Here is a 16,190-nt window from a genome sequence, read left to right as displayed (position 1 = left end):
AGGGGACTGTTCAAGCTGGCGGAGTCTCTGTAATGGTGTCGGGAGTGTGCAGTTGGAGTGATATGTGACCTCTGGTACGTTTAGATACGACTCTGACAGGTGACACGTACGTAAGCAGCCTGTCTGATGAACTGCATCCATTCATGTCTATTGTACAGTCCGACGGACTTGGGCAATTCTAAGAGGACAATGCGTCACCTCACACGTCCAGAATTGCTACAGAGTGACTCCAGGAACACTCTTCTGAGTTTAAAAACTTCCGCTGGCCACCAAACTCCCAAGAATTGAACATTATTGAGAATATCTGGGATGCATTGCAACATGCTGTTCAGAACAGATCTTCACCCTCTCTTACTCTTACGGATTTATGGACAGCCTTGCGGGATTCATGGTATCAGTTCCCTGCAGCTCTACTTCAGACATTAGTCGAGTCCATGCCACGTCGTGTTGCGGCGCTTCTGCGTGCTTGCTCGGACCCTAGACGATATTGGGCAGATGTACCAGTTTGTTTGGCTCTTCAGTGTGTTATTGCCTGGTGATTTCTTTCCGAATCGCAACTGTACGCCCTGCTTTCAAGGCCCGCGTCATATGCACATGTATATGCCTCTCGTAAACTTATGCTGCTGTTACAACGAAACTATTGGATTCGTGTATCGACTTTGTTCTGACACGTTCAACACCAGACTCTTCCTATGTTATTGTTTGCGATGATTAACTTTTTGGAATTAGACGTTTAGAAGAAAGATGACAATAGTCTGGTGCCGAAGGAAGATTGTCTCAAGATCAATAGGACGCGAGTCCTGTGTTAATGCTGTGAGCGTTTGTTCCAAAATGAAAATAAGGATTTCATACCACTAAACATATAGGGTGTTAGTTTTAGCTTGAAACAGTCAAATATCTCGAAAACGAGGCATCGTATGAGGATATGATGTAGGTGAACAGTTAATACTAGTAAAGGGGACATCTCTCTGTGCTATAACTAGCCACTTCCTAGTCACCCCTCCTGCGTGGGCGGGGTTTGCATTGTATTATCGAATGGGAATTCCTGTCTTTATTGCATATTCGGATTACACGTCAAAAAATACGTACGGTTTACTGAATCCGTTGTTTTCCATTCGTGGCGCTGTAATCGACAGATATCAAGTGTGCCTTTTTTTCAATTAAGATCCGACGCATTTGATTCTACACTTCATTGACGATGTACATGCAACCCTTCGCGTTATAACGGTTGATATTGATGTTCAAACGTTATCTGAGTATTGCAAGTGTGATTGCATGGTACAAATGTTGAGGCTAAACATTGGCATTTGTGGCAAATTGGCTACTTTTATGTATCGTAGTTTTCTGTTTTAAAGGGGGTTGAGTCCCTGAACCACTGGAGTGCTTCATTTCGGTGGCAGTCCTCGAACCCCGCCGTCAGCGTGACTGATGTCGGAGTGTACTTCCATCGAACCGCCGTAATTATCGTGCTGGCCGCTACGCGGCTACAGGCAGAATGCAAAACACAACCACTGTAGTGAGGCAAAAGTCGATGAAGTGATAGTGACACGCGTATCTGCCTTGAATACTCACAGAAATCAAGCACCCCAGTGGTGAGAAGCAATCGGACTCACCGTACGTATTTTTTGGCGTAGAATCTGAATATGTAGTAAAATGGGTGGTCCCCATTTGAAAATATAAAGTTGACCCCGCCTGCCCGGAAGGGGTGGTTAGGAGGTGGCAAGTTGTAGCACAGACAGATAACACTTTTACTAATAACATTAACTTCTCACCTAGATCACTAGTTTTTCGTACGATACGCCGTTTTCGGGACATTTAGCTGTATATGCTGATGCTGAAAATCGCTGAAGTTAGTAATCTTTCGTCCTCCACTCATCAGGAAACAAACGCTACGGAAGTACCATGAGAACAATGCCACATAGGGTTTGCAGAATCTACAGAGGTATGACTGTCTGATACTGACCGGAGAGTTTATGTGCGCAGACACGTTGCAGATGTAAAAATAAAACACATAAATGTATGCTCGTCTCGTGTTTAGTGCCACCGCAAAATAAAAAAAACTGTTTCTGCTGTGACATCAAATTCCATATTGTTCCTCCAAGAAGGTGCAAAGTAATGACATCGATATGCCGATTAGGTTTGTTATACTCCATTGTTCACTATTTTGTAAAAGATTCTCTCTCGTTCCTTCCATCCCAAAAGTGAAAAAATATTTCGTAAACAAACATGAAGGAAGACGAAACGTGACTAGCGTTATTCTAGTCAGAGACATAGTTTCGTTATGATTTGGAAGCTACGGCAAAGAGGTAGGCATCAGGACTCTATAGTCAGAACCTCAAGATTTATCTTCTCAAAAATATTTCACTCAACAGAAACTATGACACCGGACATCACGTTGCTGGTGTCCAATAGTGTTGACGAGCTACTGAGGTGACATCTACTGGGAGGTGGCATAGGGCCTGCAGGGTAGCGCTGTGAGCGTGTTGTCCGGAAGTCGTACTGCCTCGCACACGGCTCCAGAAGTGACACAGCAAATGAAACAGGGAGTTCATGAGTCACAACAGTCAGAGCGAGCTAGGGGGACTCGGAGGACGGAGGTTCAAATCTTCGTCCGGCCATCGAGATACAGGACTTTCCAACGTATCCCTGCATTGCTTAAATCAATCTCAAGAAAAAAAAGGAAAAAGACAGCGAAAATTTCCCTCTCGGTCACCCCCAAATCCAAATTTGTGCTCTGCCTCTAGTGAGCGTGTCGCCGACGGGATGTTATGCCCCAATCTTTATTCTTTCTTCTGCCCAAGCATTAGATGCGTTTCAAAATCGGTAGCAGAAGATGCAAGGAAAGTCTAAAGCGCAAAAATGGTTCAAATGGCTCTGAGCACTATGGGACTCAAATTCTGAGGTCATTAGTCCCCTAGAACTTAGAACTAGTTAAACCTAACTAACCTAAGGACATCACAAACATCCATGCCCGAGGCAGGATTCGAACCTGCGACCGTAGCGGTCTTGCGGTTCCAGACTGCAGCGCCTAGAAACGCACGGCCACTTCGGCAGGCTCTAAAGCGCAGTTGCCATCGTTATCATTGTAGGCAGTGCAGGACTAAGGTGTCGAAAGGTATGGCAGAAGTTCTGGTATTCGTTTCAAAAGCATTAGCAAACCAGAGGGAATTTTTTCTCAGGTTCGCCGCTCGGGAATTTGAACTCGTTTTCTTCAGTGTGCAACATGGTTAGCGCCGTGACAGAAGAAATAAATCGTTAAGTCACTGACGTTTTCTATGTAATTAAGTGAGGTATTGCTCGTAAGTGTCTATTTTGCATGAGACTTCAATGCAAAAAAAAAAAAAAAAAAAAAAAAAAAAAAAAAAAAAAAAAAAAAAAAAAAAAAAAACAACGGCTCTCCAACGACGGATAAGTTAGAATAACGCTATAATGGAGTTCATTTCTACAAACTTTCCTATAACATTATTGAAGTGAATCAGTTATAAAATTGTTATCCATCTCCACTACGAAGCATATGACGTGGCAGAATGGGACAACACGCTCTGAACACATCGATACCGCGCCAACACAAGAGCTTACGATAGCGACATCGCGAATTGTACCACTCATTAAAGGGGACTTTCGGTCTCACGTCTCAGTACGTCCCCTTCTGTTTTAACATTTACATTGTTGGTAACTGTGATCCAACCAATTGGATTTAGAATATTTATGTATTGATGCAATTACTCTAGAGCAAACTATGTCGCCGTTGTGATTACATAAACGAGCTCCAGCATCTAAATTTCACGACGATTCCAAGTAAAAATCTTTACTTAAGCACAAAGTACTCTATTTTATGGTGACGAAATCACCGTAGCATCTTTTAAATCAGCGTCAGGTTGTAATAATCCACATTTTAATAAGTAACATTGTTAAAGTAACTAACTTCTTGTTATTGCCCATCGCAATGTCAATGGATTTATAAAGTTAGTATCACGTACATACCAACGTTTCTTTCATCATTAAATACAGAAAATTCAAAACTCTCATTGGAGTTTCATAAAAAATATGTCCGTAACACTGCTGTTTAATATGTTGATTGTCGATGTATATTTATACTGCGGCGTCAACACCCGCCGGAGTCCGTCAGTGTGAATTTTGCCAGCTGAGCTCAATTCTGTTACAGCCAACTTCGACCATGCTGTTATTGCAGTTAAGAGCGCCGATATATCCTTCGATATTCCCTGTGACCTCCTAATTGGTGTGGATTTAAATTTGTACTTTTGCAACTATTTATACAACCGTCATCAGAGGAGCAACGAATTGCGAGTTAAGTAAAAGACTGGTACATTTCAAGCAGAAACAAGGCAGGAAGATTAGGGTTTAGTGTCCCGGCAAAGACGAGTACAAGGTGAAACGTAAACCCGAGCTGAGAGAGGACAGGGAGGGCAATCGGTGGTGGTCTTTCTAAAGGAACCATCCCGGTATTTGCTTTAAGCGATTTGGAGAAACTACATAAAACAGAAATCTGCATGATATGATCCTCCGTTCTATCGAATGCGAGTCCCGAGTCGTACCGTTGCACCGCCGCATGCGATCACAAGACACGTATTCCCCATGAACAGCACATTCCAAATATACCGAACACTAATGATTAGAAAAAGGCCCATACCAAGGAAAAGTTAATAATGTCGTGTGACTAGGGCCTCCCGTCGGGTAGACCGTTCGCCGGGTGCAAGACTTTCGATTTGACGCCACTTCGGCGACTTGCACGTCGATGGGGATGAAATGATGATGATAAAGACAACACAACACCCAGTCCCTGATCGGAGAAAATCTCCGACCCAGCCGGGAATCGAGCCAGGGCCCTTAGGATTGACATTCTGCTGGCACGCTGACCACTTTTTTTTTAACCACTCAGCTACCGTGGGCGGACAATGAAAAGTTAATCTCTTAAGAGCTACTTCGCGCATTTTGCTCAAACAGACATCCATTCCTCATTAAATACAACAGGCGTTCGGCCAGAAACGCTGTGACCTATTACATCTAGTAATAAAATGTGCAACGGGATGTGCTTGAACCGTCTGTCGTGCGTCAGACACGAGGTAAATAGATCAAGGAATATATAAGTAAAATCAAATAAGTAAATAAAATGAGTAAAATCAAGAGATTACCAGACCAAACTGATTTTAAAAGTCAACAAAAAGTACCAGTTCAACAATACAAATATCTTCTACATATATCGCAACCTATATCACATTACGAAGAAACGAACGTAGTGGCATAGGGACCATCCCCCGCCCCTCTCACCGAAAGCAGTGGACATCTTCATGTAAACATGTGAGCAAACAACCTTAACCTCCGCACAGTAGTAGTAGTAGTAGTAGTAGAAGAGGGGTTTGTGGGCGCACGACAGCAAGGTCTTCAGCGCCCGTGCAGCATCATAGTGGGACGGGTGTCAAGAAAAAAAAAACCTCGGAACATTGACATAAAACGGAACATAAAACACGGGGAACAATCATTGAAAAAATGTGCTCACCCACACCGAAGCGTGGGATGAAGCAGGGCGTTAGCAGTAAAACATGGACAACACAGGAAGAAAATGGTAGAGGGAGCTAAAACAATGTAGCAGATGGAAGTGGCTGGCTGACCACAAGGAAAAAAGGGAGGAGTCAGCCACTCTGCAACACACTAAAACCTCCAGCCTAAAAGTTTTGGCCAGAGTCCACACACATCACAAAACTTTAAAACCCTAGACACACACGTCTCATCGTTAGCTAAAACACAAGGTAGATCCCCATCAACTTGTGCTTCTGCCCGTGCATCACGGTATAAAATGCAGTCTGTTAAAATGTGCTGGACAGAGATGTGCACACCACAAGCATCACAAAACGGAGGATCCTCCCGCCATAATAAAAAGCTATGTGTGAGAGGACAGTGCCCGATCCGAAGACGTGTGAGGGCCACCTCTTCCCGCCTGAGCATCCGGCAGGAGGAACACCACGGCCGAGTGGTTGACTTTACCGACCACAGTTTATTGGCCGTCACCGCCAGCCATTCGTCCTCGCACAACTCCATGCACTTCCTGTGGAGTGCAGCGATGACTGACTGCTAGGGGATAGGACACTGGACCACATCCTGCTCCCTGCAGGCCTCCTTGGCAGCCCGATCAGCCTGTTCATTGCCCCACATGCCGACATGACCAGGCACCCAGCAGAAGGATACCTCTTTACCCCGCTGTTGGAGCAAGTACAGTTGGTCGTGTATCAGCTGGACCATCTCCTCAGTCGGGTATAGGTTCTGCAGCGATTGTAAGGCACTAAGAGAATCGGAGCAGAGAAGAAATCGATCGCCCCGAACACGATGCATCTGCTCCAGTGCCTTCAGGATCGCGTGGAGCTCCGCTGCGAAAACGGTATATTCAGCAGGGAGGCGAATCCGGGTAACATGATCAGGGAACACCACAGAACAGCCAAGGAAATTCTCCGGTTTGGAGCCATCCGTGTAAACGACAGTGAAACCGTGATGCACATCTAAAATGTTAAAAAACTGTGACTGGAATGTAAAATCTGGCGTGCCATCCTTCTTAAAACGAGTCAAATCTAAAATAAGTTTGGGTCGCCGGAGGAGCCATGGTGGAGATCTGCCCCAACCGCGACGTAAAACACGAAGACCAGCCACAGACATCGCAGCGAGGCAATCCTGTGCGCGAATCCCACAGGGCTGCGTCGCACGTTGCCGGTTATGAAACAATCGTGCCAGAGGAGGCTGAGCAACGTTCCGACGGCTAAGCTGCCTGTTGCGATACGTGGACTTCAAATTCGTCATTTCGCCGCATGAAGGAGCAGATCTGCACAAGCGCCGACGGCATGTTAACAGCCTGCAGACGATCACCGAGTTCGCGACAGAACAAGAAAGTAACGCTGCGATTTCGTTCCTGAACGTGGAGTTCTGCAGAACTCACAACGGTAAACTAGCCTCACTAACCGGTACCCACTAGCACGATTCCAGCATCATCCAGCTCAGAAGTGTTCCATCCTACACACGCTGACCACTGGAGCCCACCGATAAAGACAATACCAGACAAGAATTGAAAGAACTCCACAACAGTTTCCGAGCCAAAGTATCGGTACGCATCCGCAGTATGCGCTACCCAGTGTGTTCCAAAACGCCGGGCATAAAAACGGGATCTATCTGGGGCTCGTATCTCGGGTTTTATTGCGGATACAAATATAGCCCTAGGGCTAGGGACCATTTTTATACCCAACAAAAGGATCTTATTACTGTAAGTCTCCTACAGTACAGAGTCAAAGTTTGGATATTGCACACTTCCTCCAGTTTAGTCAAATAGAACAAATCGGTTTGTTATTTTTGCGTTAAATGTGGTCTGCGGTGCTCGTTAAGGGGCTTATGGAGGCACGCAACCATACTGTTCAGGGGCGGTTCCTGAGAGAACCCGAAAGACATGGTTCTGGGGTACCGAAATGGAGTTGCGCATTCCAAGACGGGTCTACACAGCAAACGATTTAAACTGTTGCGGCATATTACTAAGATCCCACTCTACAACAATGTTGAAAGTTTTCTTGATATCCTTATCCGTTTCCGAGATACAGACGTTCAAAGTTACCCTGCTCGAAGACGTAAAATTAGCACATAAGCCGCGCACAGTGGCCGCACGGTTTGAGGCGCCATGTCACGGATTGCGCGGCCTCTCCCGCCGGAGGTTCGAGTCCTCCCTCGGGCGTGGGTGTGTGTGTTGTTCTTAACGTAAGTTAGTTTAAGTAGTGTGTAAGTCTAGGGACCGATGACCTCAGCAGCTTGGTCCCTTAGGAATTCACACACATTTACCGACGTAAAATTCGGTGTGAGGCGAAAACGTAGTTTATAAAGCGACCTAGCGCGGAGAAGTATGCTGTAAAAATCTCCGTTATTATCAGAAGGGCTCTAGGAACTCTATGTTGTTGTAATATTGTAGCACATGCAAAATTTTTGTGCACGTAAAATCCGGTCTGAGGGATAAAATTATATGGTTTAGCGTTATTTCAATTTGACATAAGTAATCTATGAAAATTTTACTGACTCATAAAGTTCTTTTCGTATGAGTAACATGCCAGGGTAAAAATGCTTCTATTGGAGCACAAAAAGGAGAACATGCTCCCTGTTTATTGATACACTCCGACTGAAAAATGGGGAACAGACTGCCTCGTTCTACTATCCTCAGCACCTTTAAAAACTTTTGGAAAAATATTGGCAAGTGAGCATATTCGCGCTCTTTCGTGCTGATAGAGAAGAAGACGGTGGCAGTGGGAAAGAGGCGGAAAAATTAATAAATTCTGTAAGCTAGTAGACATTGGCTGTGTTACAGTAAGAGCGAAGGTGACAATGCGAGTGTGAGAGAAACAGAGGGACACAGTGGCAATCAAACATAGCTGACAGTGACAGAACAGTGCTAGGAAAAGACGGAAAGAGGCAGTGCCAGAGGGAGAGGAATAAAGAGAGCGAGAAGGTGGAGGTGGATGAGGCAATGATAATAAGAGACAGAGTCTACGAAAATAGCAAAGAGGAAGAGAAAGGTAATGACAACGAGAAGACACAACAGCAGCGGGAAGGAATGAGTGAGATAGCAGCAGTGAGAGAGAGCAAGAGGGAGACTGTGAGAGAGAGAAGAGACTGTAGTAGTAGGACAGAACGAATGTGGCTGTAAGAGGGGAGACAGTGGCAGTAGGAGAGACACAAAGCGATAAGGACAATGTGTTGGGCTGAGTGAGTGAGTGTGAATGGGCAGGTGGGAGTGGACGGGTATGAGCGACTTACAGCGATGGACTAGTTGGTGTGAGTGAATTACACTTACAAGGGGAGGCCGCCAATTGTGAAATTCAGATTCGATTCATACTGCGCATAATAAAAGCTCATGGCCAGAGGTGTAATGTGGCAAAGCACCAAGATGCACTTCTCAGCCGTTGTCGAGAAAATCGACAGTTAAAAGAAACCGTTGCGGTGAAATACTGTCTACAATTGATATATTTCTACAGCGTCGTGGCGCAGCGGTAAGCGCTCGGGTTCGTAATCCGAAGGTCGCCGGATCGAATCTCGCGCCATGCAACCTTTTTTTTAGTATTTGTTTTTTGTAATTCAAATATATATATATATATATATATATATATATATATATATATATATATATATATATATATATATATATATATATATATTTGTGTGTGTGTGTGTGTGTGTGTGTGTGTGTGTGTATGTGTATAGACATTTGAATTACAAAAAACAAATACTAAAAAAAAAGTTGCATGGTGTGAGATTCGATCTGGCGACCTTCGGATTACAAACCCGAGCGCTTACCGCTGCGCCACGACGCTGTAGAAAACCATTGATCGTAGAGAGTATTTCACCGCAACGGTTTCTTTTAACTGTCGATTTTCTCGACAACGGCTGAGAAGTGCATCTTGGTGCTTTGCCACATTACACCTCTGGCCATGAGCTTTTATTATGCGCAGTATGAATCGAATCTGAATTTCACAATAGGCGGCCTCCCCTTGTTAGGAGAGCTGGGGGGAGTGAGGGATGAGTTGGATGTTAAAGAGAGCGCGAAATGTTCGCACGCCAAAATCTATGGGAAAAAATTTAAAATGGTGCTGAGGAAGCTAGAATGAGGCAACTGGTACCCTATTTTTCAGTCAGAGTGTGTTAATAAACAGGACGACATTCGCTTTTTTTGTGCTGCTATAGGAGCCTTTTTTCGCCGGTACGATAATGGAACAATAAGAAGAGCTTCTAAGTTCAGAAGCAAACCAGACACAAGAAATGAAATAACAGCACGGCCCCGAGAGACGTTGCTCACCTTGCGTGAAGGGCATCGGCGATCGGGCAGGCACTGTGCTTCGCTGAGAAGGCATCAAACCAGTTTTTCGGAGTGGCCGCAGGGTCCAGGCTTTAGTGGGGTCCACTACGCACGCAGTAACAGCCCTCAACGGCGCAGGTGTGCACGAGATACGGCGCCGCCAGCGTTGGGATACCGAAAGGGTCAGCAACCGCATAGCAGAGGAACGCTGGGTGCGGCTGGGGCAGCACACGTCGATTCTAGCTGGTGACCACCGCGGCTGCGGGCTGGCTGTCGGGTTAGACGAAGCACCACAGCTGTAAGACCGCCGTCGATGTGCGCAGCCGAAATAAGAGAGGCAATCGAAATCGAAGTCCTGAAGTTGCTTGACGACATCGAGAGGGAAGGCGTGGTCGCACAGCACCGGCCTCACCGGACACTCTTGCGATCTGCTAAATACGCAGAACGAAGCGCAACTGGAAAAGACGGCCCGCAGAAGCTTGTCGCTGATACACGGCCGGCTATCAGTTGCCAGCAAACCGCATAACGCACCAATAGACTGCCACACGACCTCTCCCTCTTTCCTAAAACCCGTCAATGTCGTTCTAGAACCAATAAAATCTAATAAGTGTGGCGTCGGTGGTCTAGTGTTATGCTCAGAAACGCGGTGTACTGTTGTACCCACTCCACAGCGGATCAGGCTGTGCCCTTGGCGAGGCAGCTGAAACACGGCCGAAACATCGCCATATTTTAGTCTTTTAAGTGTTCTTTACAGACGAATGGAAAAACTGGTGGGAGCCGACCTTGGGGAAGATCAGTTTGGATTCCGTAAAAATGTTGGAACACGTGAGGCAATACTGACCTTACGACTTATCTTAGAAGAAAGATTAAGGAAAGGCAAACCTACGTTTCTAGTATTTGTAGACTTAGAGAAAGCTTTCGACAGTTTTGACTGGAATACTCTCTTTCCAATTCCGAAGGTGGCAGGGGTAAGATACAGGGAGCGAAAGGCTATATACAACTTGTACAGAAAGCAGATGGCAGTTATAAGAGTCGAGGGACATGAAAGAGAAGCAGCGGTTCGGGAGTGAGACAGGGTTGTAGCCTCTCCCCGATGTAATTAAATCTGTATATTGAGCAAGCAGTAAAGGAAACAAAAGAAAAATTCGGAGTAGGTATTAAAATTCATGGAGAAGAAATAAAAACTTTGAGGTTCGCCGATGACATTGTAATTCTGTCAGAGACAGCAAAGGACTTGGAAGAGGAGTTGAACGGAATGGACAGTGTCTTGGAAGGAGGATATAAGATGAACATCAACAAAAGCAAAACGAGGATAATGGAATGTAGTCGAATTAAGTCGGGTGATGCTGAGGGAATTAGATTAGGAAATGAGACACTTAAAGTAGTAAAAGAGTTTTGCTATTTGGGGAGCAAAATAACTGATGATGGTCGAAGTAGAGAGGATATAAAATGTAGACTGGCAATGGCAAGGAAAGCGTTTCTGAAGAAGAGAAATTTGTTAACATCGAGTATAAATTTAAGTGTCAGGAAGTCGTTTCTGAAAGTATTTGTATGCAGTGCAGCCATGTATGGAGGTGAAACATGGGCGATAAATAGTTTGGACAAGAAGAGAATAGAAGCTTTCGAAATGTGGTGCTACAGAAGAATGCTGAAGATTAGATGGGTAGATCACATAACTAATGAGAAGGTATTGAATAGAGTAGGGGAGAAGAGGAGTTTGTGGCACAACTTGACAACAAGAAGGGACCGGTTGGTACGACGTGTTCTGAGGCACCAAGGGATCACAAATTTAGCATTGGAGGACAGTGTGGGGGGTAAAAATCGGAGAGGGAGACCAAGAGATGAATATGCTAAGCAGATTCAGAAGGATGTAGGTTGCAGTAGGTACTGGGAGATGAAGAAGCTTGCACAGGATAGAGTAGCGTGGAGATCTGCATCAAACCAGTCTCAGGACTGAAGACCACAACAACAACAACAAGTATTTTGTAAGACGACGCGGCAGAACGCCCACCAGGACTTCAGTGATGTTGCCCTATTTGACGAACGCATCTACAAGGAATGGTGTAGCCCTCACGGACACGTGACACGGCGCAAAAACAATGACAGTAAAAATATCCTAACCGTTAGGAGCGAAGACGAGGATCAGGCCTCGCCAATGAAAATCGGTTTCACAACCAACAGGAATTGCTGCTGTCGGTGAATGCAGGCACGTCTTGCACAGATTCAGAGCAAACATTGCGATAGGAACCGCGTACGATGCAGTTTGGAAAGGGATACTTGGCGAAAAGCCGTTGCTGACAGCGGCACATCAGGCTGCACTGCTACGGCGGGCCAAACAACACACGGGAACACAGCAGACCTCCTGTCCACACAGCTTGCCGTTTCCTCGCATGACATCCTGCAATCCATGGATGAAGATAACCGATCGCGGAATTGAAAAGCAATCGCTTAGTAGTGGAAAGGCTTCAGGACCAGATGAGATACATGTAAGATTCTATAAAGATTATGCGAAAGAACATGCACCCCTTCTAGCAGTAATTTATCGTAGCTCGCTTGAGCAACGAAAGGTACCTAATGACTGGAAAAAAGCGCAGGCCGTTTCGTTTATAAGAAAGGCCGTAAGACAGATCCACACAATTATATACCTACATCGTTCTGTTGTAGAATTATCGAACATGTTTTATGCTCACCAATTATGACGTTTTTGGAAAATGAACATTTCCTCTATAAAAATCAACACAGAGTCCGCAAACAGAGATCCTGCGAAACTCTGCTCGCTCTGTTCCTCCATGATACCCACAGCGCAGGGGAGAACGGCGCTCAGGTTGATGCCGTGTTCCTTGATTTCGGTAAGGCATTTGACACCGTCGCGAGTTGCCGTCGAATGAAAAAATACGAGCTTACGGAGTATCAGAGCAGACCTGCGACTGGTTTCAAGACTTTTTTGCAATTAGAACTCAACACGTCGCTCTTCACGGAACAAAATCGACAGATGTAAAGGTAGTAACCGGAGTACCGCAGGGAAGTGTGATAGGACCGTTGCCGTTTGCAATGTGTATAAATGATCTAGTAGAAAGCGTCGGATGCTCTTTAAGGCTATTCGCAGATGATGCAGTTGTCTATACCAAAGTAGCAACGCCAGAAGACAGCAAGAATTTGCAGAACGACCTGCAAAGAATTGATGAATGGTGCAGACTCAGGCAGTTGACCCAAAATGTAAATAAATGCAACATATTGCGCATACATAGGAAAAGAAATCCACTACCGTGCAGCTACACTATTGATGACATACAGCTGAAGACAGCGTCTGCCGTAAAATATCTAGGCATAACTATCCAGAGCGACCTTAAGTGGAATGGCCATATAAAACAGGTAGTGGGAAAAGCAGACACCAGACTCAGATTCATCGGGAGAATCTTAAGGAAATCTAACTCATCCACGGAAGAAGTGACTTATGAGGCGCTCGTTCGCCCGATTCTTGAGTATTGTTCACCTATCTGGGATCCCTATCAGGTAGGACTGTTAGAGGAGATAGAGAAGATCCAAAGAAGAAGGGCGCGTTTCGTCACGGGATCGTTTAGCTGGCGAGACAGCCTTACGGAGATGCTAAACAAACTCCACTGACAAACGTTGTAAGAGAGGAGTTGTGCATCACGGAGAGAATTACTACTGAAATTTCGGGACAGCCCTTCTCAGGAGGAGTCGGACAACATATTACCTCCTCCCACATACATCTCGCGTATTGACCACGAGGAGAAAATTGGAGAAATTAGAGCCAATACAGAGGCTTACCGACTATCATTCTTCCCACGCACTACTCACGAGTGGAACAGGGTTGGAGGGATCAGATAGTGGTGCCGAAAGTACCCTCCGCCACACACCATTAGGTGGCTTGCGGAGTATGATGTAGATGTAGATGTAGAAGGGCAACAACCAGATTCCATGGTCCTGGATTTCCAGACAGCATTTCACACAGTGCTCCACTGCTTACTGTTAACCCTATATTACTAAACCCTCTCAAGATTTACGATTGCAGTTAATGCGAATGCCTGCTTCCCAGCAATAAGGTATTTTCGGTATAGTGTATAAAGCAAGACATTTTGTACTTATTTTGTATGTGACATACTATTGGAGGCCTTATAATTGTTATTCACTACTGGACAAACAATAAATTATGCCTTCCACTTAATGAAATATGGAGTATTAAAATTTGCAACGCTTCAGTACCAATGCAGTTTTTCCCTGCCTTTAGTGTTCTAGGATTAACGAAGGTACGAGCATATGGAACAGGTTCACAGGTATGTGATTGGCTCGAAGACTTCTTAAGTAATAAAACCCAGTATAAGTCGTCCACGACGGCGAGTGTTCATCAGAGACGAGGGTAAAGTCAGCGTGCCCCCAGGAAGTGTGATAGGACCGCTATTATTGTTTATATACACAAATGATCTGACGGGCCGGGTGAGCACCAATTTACGGCTGTTTGCTGATGACGCTGTGGTGTACAGAAAGGTCTCGTCGTTGAGTGACTGTAGGAATACGCAAGATGACTTGCACAGAATTTATAGTTGGTGTGATGAATGGCAGCTTGCTCTAAATGGAGAAAAATTTGAGTTAATGGAGGCGAGTAGGCGAAGAAAATCCCGTAATATTCGAAAAAAAGCACTTGTAGTGTGCTACGTAACACAGTCACGTCGATTAAATATCTGGGCGTAATGTTGCGAGGACAGTAATAGGGAGCCCGATCTTGAATACTGCTTGAGTATTTGGCATCCCTACCATGTCCGATTAATGGAAACCATCGAAACAATGCAGAGGGGTGCTGCTAGATTTGTTACTGGTAGGTTCGATCAGCACTCTAGTTTCAAGAGGATGCTTCGTAAACTCAGATGGGATCCCTGGAAGGAACGCGACGTTCTTTTCGCCAGGTGATATTCAAAATATTTTGAGAACCGGCAGTGAAGCTGATTGCAGAGGATTCTACTGCCGGTAACGTACATTTCCCTTAAAGAGCACAAATATAAGATGCGAGAAATCTGGGCTCGTACCGAGGCATATAAATAGCTGTTTTTCCCTTGCTCCATTTGCGAGTGAAACAAGAAAGGAAGTGGCTAGTGGTGGTACAAGGTACCCTCCACCATGCACCGTACAGTGGCTTCGTGCGTATCTATGTACGTAGATGTAGATGCAAGTTAAACTCAGGAGTAGCTGAGTGGAGTCGTGTAGAATGGTCCGAAGAGCAGCGATGTTGCTTGTTTCCAAACGATGCAGTGCGTCCACTGCACGAAAGGCTCAATGAGGCGTTTACTACGAAGTGTGTGGAGGGTGTAGTTGAAGTCTGAGGTGGTTCTCTGATGTTTTGGACGTGTCTTTCTACCATGAGTTTGGCTGACTCACTCAGGTTACGATGAACATGAACCACCATGTCTGCTTCAACAGTCCTGGGGACCAGATTTTACCAGTTCTTCTACATCTTCGTGGTGTGGATGATATGGACACTCCCGTCTTCCAGGGTGGTCCCAGTCGTGTTCTGAGGGCAACGCGAATACGTTCCTGGCTAGGTAACCTATTGCACTTTCGCTCACTCGCTAACGCACTCGATTTAATCCCACAGAAAATGTCTGGGACTATTTGGAAGAGTAGATGAAACTTGACAACGAACATCGGCACAGTTTGGTAGCTCTACGATGTAATCATCACTGCGAGCTGCATACTTGAAGAAACTTGTCTACTCTCTTCCACGCCCAGCCGAGGTCATAATGAATGGTGGGGTGGCTAGATTTTGTGGAGTGTCCGTACCACGACATGCAGCTGAAATCGTTAAAACAAAGTGCCAGGCGCGCGATGAAATCCCTACAGGGAATTTTCGGTTGATTGGGTCTCTCTTTTAAGAATTATGTACCGTAGACCCCTCGAACGAAAAACCGTACCCAGTGGTAGGAAATATGCACAGAGAAGGGTAGAAGTAGTGATCCACAAAAGTACCGTCCAATGTCCCTGGCATCCATTATTCGTAAAATCTTAGAACATATTCTAACCTCAAATATAATGAGTCACTTCGAACAGAATGACCTTCTCGATACCAAACAGCGCGAATTTCGAAAAGAAAGATCATCCGAAACACAACTCGCGTGTTTCTCGCATGACATGTTGAATGACAGGGACCAAGTCAGTTCGGTAGATACAGTATTTATTGACTTGCGAAAACCATTTGGCCCGGAGTACACCACCGTTCATTATCTCAAATAGGACCATCTGGCGTATCAAGTAACATTTGTGGCTGGGTAGAGGATATCTCGGTAGGGGGTACATAGTCATCGATGTACGTAGAAGTACCTTCAGGCGCGCCCAAGGGAAGCGTGTT

General features: G+C 45.3%; 1 protein-coding gene across 1 annotated transcript in view; it reads right to left on the bottom strand.

Annotated features, from left to right (window-relative positions):
• Positions 1-16,190, bottom strand: part of LOC124613832 (titin homolog) — a 1,109,199-nt gene that overhangs the window by 184,824 nt on the left and 908,185 nt on the right. The gene's annotated exons all lie outside the window — the stretch shown is intronic.

This window comes from Schistocerca americana, chromosome 4 (genome assembly GCF_021461395.2).
Source record: "Schistocerca americana isolate TAMUIC-IGC-003095 chromosome 4, iqSchAmer2.1, whole genome shotgun sequence".
Taxonomy (NCBI): domain Eukaryota; kingdom Metazoa; phylum Arthropoda; class Insecta; order Orthoptera; family Acrididae; genus Schistocerca; species Schistocerca americana.
This window is presented reverse-complemented; position numbering and strand designations above follow the sequence as displayed.